General features: G+C 31.6%; 1 pseudogene across 1 annotated transcript; it reads left to right on the top strand.

Annotated features, from left to right (window-relative positions):
- The first annotated feature begins 539 nt into the window (after nt 1–539).
- LOC107436541 (glycogen phosphorylase pseudogene) lies at nt 540–3,214 on the top strand (annotated as a pseudogene). Its single transcript, XR_015432295.1, has one exon. The product of XR_015432295.1 is annotated as a glycogen phosphorylase pseudogene (transcript).
- Nucleotides 3,215–5,295: the final 2,081 nt, after the last annotated feature.

Raw genomic sequence — 5,295 nt, 5'->3', positions numbered from 1 at the left:
CCCGGTACAAAGATTTCGGCGACAATATTTATGCAGGTAGCTATTGTAAAATGCAGTCACATTAATTAATTAAATGAGTAAAATTCCTTTAGTAATGATTATTTGTCTTTTTTATTATTATCTTCTTTATTTTTAATTTTATAGAAAATTCAAAAATCAAAAGCCCAACTGTCCTTATGCAATGTTATCAGAGTAGGGAATTTTCCATACAGCTTTTAAGCAATGCGCAAGCGCTAAGCTGGGTACATTAATTAATGCAGCTCCCAGAAATGTGTCATCATTTCTCGTGCCTCTTAAATAGATACATCAACTTCTTTATGTCTTCTTCTCAGAAAATTAATAAATAAATTAACGCAATATATTTTAGAATATGAAAGATCTCGAAAGCTAATTGTTAATTTACTAATAATTCCCAAGCATTATCAAATGTCACGATATATTTATTTGGAAATATTTAGCAATAAAAATCTAAAATTGTTGAGAAAATTGTGAAAACAGCCAGGCTGGCATAAGCATTTTAATGTTGAATTGTGCAAAAAGAATTTTAAGTTAAATCAAAACAATCAGTTCTATTTCATGGAGTTCAGTTTTATTTCATGAAACACTACAAAAATGCTGAAAAGGAAAACACGTACCAAAAGCGTGTATGAGCGACGTCGCCAAATAAGTGTAGGAGGTTTGACTGCCATAGGAGATGTAAGTTCTGTTAAAGCAACGTTTAACAGACACATCCATAATACTTTAATTAAAGACAGAAATGTCGCAACTATGAGAGATTATTACGATGCGTTGTCACATACAGTACTGGATGATTTAGCTGGAAATTGGATAAGAACTCAGCAAATGTATTACCATGCTGATCCAAAAAGAGTTTATTATTTGTCGTTAGAGTTTTTTATGGGGAGAACATTAACGAACGCGATGATAAATATTGGAATAAAGGATGAATGTGAAATAGCCATGTATGAGCTTGGTTTGGATTTGGAAGAGTTAGCTGATCAAGAAGCAGACGCTGGACTGGGTAACGGTGGATTAGGAAGATTAGCAGCTTGTTTTCTCGATTCCATGGCTACTTTAGGTATACCTGCTCATGGATATGGCTTACGGTACGAGTATGGAATATTTGATCAAAAAATAGTGAACGGGGAGCAAGTCGAAGAACCTGATAATTGGTTAGCTTACGGAAATCCATGGGAAAAAGGAAGATCGGAACATGTAAAGGAAATTCATTTCTATGGTCGGGTAGAGGGTAAAGGAAAACGTTATAACTGGGTTGGCACCACTATAGTGAATGCTTTGCCCTACGATTATCCTATTCCAGGCTTTGAAAACAACGTTGTAAACACGATGCGACTTTGGTCAGCCATATCTCCACAAAGTTTTAACTTGCGTTTTTTTAACGATGGGGATTATATTCGAGCTGTTTTGTCAAGGAATGTTGCAGAAAGTATTACAAAAGTTTTATATCCCAGCGATAATTTCTTCCAAGGAAAACAGTTGAGACTTCAACAAGAGTACTTTTTAGTGTCGGCTACAATTCAAGATATAGTACGGCGCTTTAAACAGTGCGAGTTTGGAACAAAAGGAAATGTAAGATTCGAATTTAATATGCTGCCACATAAAGTTGCTATTCAGTTAAATGATACTCACCCGTCGCTAGCTATACCTGAATTAATGCGGATCCTTGTTGACTTAGAAAACGTTCCTTGGGAAGACGCTTGGAATATAGTAACAAAAACATTTGCGTACACCAATCATACGCTTTTGCCAGAAGCTTTAGAGAGATGGCCGGTATCAATGGTTGAGAAACTACTTCCTCGACATTTACAAATAATTTATGAAATTAACCGCAGATTTTTAGAAGAAGTTGCAGCGATGTGGCCAGGAGATGATGATCGAGTCCAAAGAATGTCTCTGATAGAAGAAGATAATATTAAGAAAGTAAACATGGCACGCCTGTCAGTCGTAGGATCACATTCAGTTAACGGAGTCGCCTCTCTACATTCAGAATTAATTAAAAAAAACTTGTTCAAGGATTTTTATGAGATGACACCAGAGAAATTTCAAAATAAAACAAATGGCGTCACACCCCGTCGTTGGATTTTGTTGTGCAATCCTCATCTAGCTGCTGTCATCACGGAAAAAATTGGCGCTGAATGGATAAGATATTTGGAACAATTAAAGCAGCTAGAAAAATTCAAGCAAGATTACCAATTTATAGACTCTATCATGACTGTAAAAAAATCAAATAAAATGAGATTGGCCAGCTATCTATTAGAGTACTATAATGTTCGAGTTGACATTGAATCCATGTTTGACGTACAAGTGAAACGAATACACGAATACAAACGCCAACTTTTAAACTGTCTCCACATTATTACAATGTATAATTATATAAAAAATAATCCTCAGGCACCATTTACTCCTCGTACCGTTTTGTTAGGTGGTAAAGCAGCGCCCGGATATCGCACAGCTAAAACAATCATCAAATTAATTTGTGCGGTATCATACGTCATAAATAGCGATCCTGATTTAGACCAAAAACTGAAAGTAATTTTTCTGGAAAACTATAGAGTTTCTTTAGCTGAAATAATTATCCCAGCTGCAGATTTAAGTGAGCAAATATCTATGGCCGGTACAGAAGCTTCTGGAACAGCAAATATGAAATTTATGATGAATGGAGCATTGACGATTGGAACTTTGGATGGTGCAAATATTGAAATGAAGGAAGAAATGGGAGCAGAAAATATTTTCATTTTCGGCTTGACCGTTGATGAAGTCGAGGAGAAAAAAAGTGATGGATATAATGCATGGGAATATTACAACACCATACCTCCTTTAAGAGAAGCCCTCGATCAAATTCTGGAAGGTTATTTTACGCCGAATGAACCCAATGCATTTCAAGGTTTTATAAGAGATTTATTAAATAATGACAGATATCTTGTTTTAGCCGACTATCAAGCTTACGTAGAGTGCCAACAAAATGTTTCTGAACTTTTTAAGAACAAAGAGGAGTGGGCAGTGAAGACGATTATGAACATTGCTTGCTCGGGAAAATTTTCTAGCGACAGAACAATTGCTGAATATGCGAGGGAAATATGGAATGTAAAACCAAATCACAATGTATTTCCTGCCGCAGAAAAACTCAAACAAATTTAAGAATAATAGTAGTACTTATGATTTTTTTATAGTTGTACCTAAATGGCTACGTCAATAAAAAAAATATTCTGCAAATTTGATGTCCTTAATAAAAATTGATTGATTTAGCTCGCAATATTTCGTAATATCATAACCCTTTCCTTAAGAGGCCCTTCCTCTCCTGACCGAACTCAACCGTCAAAGGGGAGAAAAAAATTCTAAATATAGTTTTAATTCTCTTTACTTATCATTTCATTGTTTCATTGTTTTAAAGTTTTAAGGAAATATTCATGGAGGATCTAAAAATTATCCAGCACTATTTTTTCTAATCTAATAAATTGATCCCTTTGTTTACTACTTTTATTGAAAGGTATTGTGCTGTCTAATGATACTATGTCATCAAAAGTTTGTTTATTACAAAACAACATCAAGAAAACACAAATTTAAAATTTAACCTAAATTCCTAGGTGACAAGAATAGTCAGTGACAAGAAAATTTCGTGGCAAATTCTCTTTCGCAAATTGCAAATTTAAAATTTAAAAAGAAAGAAGTGAGTTCAGGCAAACCTAGAGTAGTATGTTGCTGTTAAAAAAATTCAAAATATAAATAAATATTATAATTTTAAATAATATTAATTTATAATAAATAAAAATAAATAAATGAAATTATAATAGGAAGAAAAAAGAGTTGGCTAATTAACTTCGCTTTACATCAGTGTTTTTTTTTTTTTTTTTTTTGATGGAAATGGTTAATTTTTATATTCCATTATCAAGGAGTCGAAAAAAAATGCAATTTTTCTCCATTTCTACATGAATTTTAAAGCACTATAATGACCGTTTCCAAACTTTTAAGTTAATGTTTGAAAGTCATTCAATAATAATTCATAATTCAATAATATTTCATTTTAGTTTTACAACTAGAATGAAGAATACTATATAATCTAAAGCATTTTTGATTGTCCTAAAATATAATTATGGTAAAAATATTATTAAATATTTACTAGGCTTGTCATGAATGATTTGATAACTTTCCTCAAAGCACCCGATCAAAATAAAATAAAAATTATTACAAATTTACTTTTTTCCTAACTGTCAGTTGAAGTTTCAGTAGAGTTGTGCCCGCCATAATGTGCATTAATAATTTAACCCTATAATTCTTATACTTGAGATGACCTAAAAAACAAAAGAATAAAACTTTTACAATTTGTATAATCATGTTTTTTAGCACTTTTAATTTGTATAAGTTTGGGGAGATCCAGTCTTCACCAAGTCTCATGTCAAAATTTAAACATTCATTTAATAATTTAATTAAATATTTTGGAATATAATCTATTCAAATCGTACGCTTTATTAAAAATTAATTTGTAGTAATTTAAAAAGCATATCTCGTTTCAAATGAAATTTACTACAATTACAGGTTCAAAATAAACACAACTAATCTGTCAAATTTCCTCCAAGAAATTATTGCTTCAAAAAATTCCGAAAATAAATCTCAAATTCAAAAAATGCTGTAAGTTCTGTGTACAAAACATTAGGAAACAAAATGGCAGTTTTTAAAAATCTTTCAAATGCGTATTAAAAAATTACACTTAATTGAAAATAAATTTTAATTAAAAATCTTGAGTTGTTTTCATAAGCTACATTAAATAACTACGAAATAAAATTACAATAAAGTAACTATCAAAATTTTGTCTGATTTAAATATTTCCTTCAAAATTGTAACAAATCGGAAAAAATATATATAGCAAATGGATTTTAATCTATCACTTATATGAAGGTGATATTCATGAAATTAATTCGGTAAATAAGCCAGCTAAACATTTAATCCATAAAAAAATAGTTTTAGAATTTTAAAAAAATATCGTTAAAGCAATTCAAAAGTTGTGAAAAATTATTAGAGGGTGGGCACACGACCCCTTTGTCTCCTCATTGTTCCAGCCGTATGGCCAAAGCTATTGAAAGTAGAAGTTATTATCCAAAAAAAGAGTTAAAAAATATTTAAAAATGGGTAACTTTTATTCACGATCGCAACGCTCGAGTACGCCGTCTAGCGGGAGCCTGTAAATATCAGACATTAATTTATCACTTTTTCATTTAGTTCCATCAAAGTCATTGACAGAATCAGACGCCATTTTTTAGCAGCAAATAAGAAACAAAA

Source organism: Parasteatoda tepidariorum, chromosome 3 (assembly GCF_982258835.1).
Source record: "Parasteatoda tepidariorum strain Cologne lab strain chromosome 3, Ptep-v5.0, whole genome shotgun sequence".
NCBI lineage: Eukaryota > Metazoa > Arthropoda > Arachnida > Araneae > Theridiidae > Parasteatoda > Parasteatoda tepidariorum.
The sequence above is the reverse complement of the archived record's forward strand: the minus strand, read 5'-3'. Positions and strand labels throughout refer to the sequence as shown.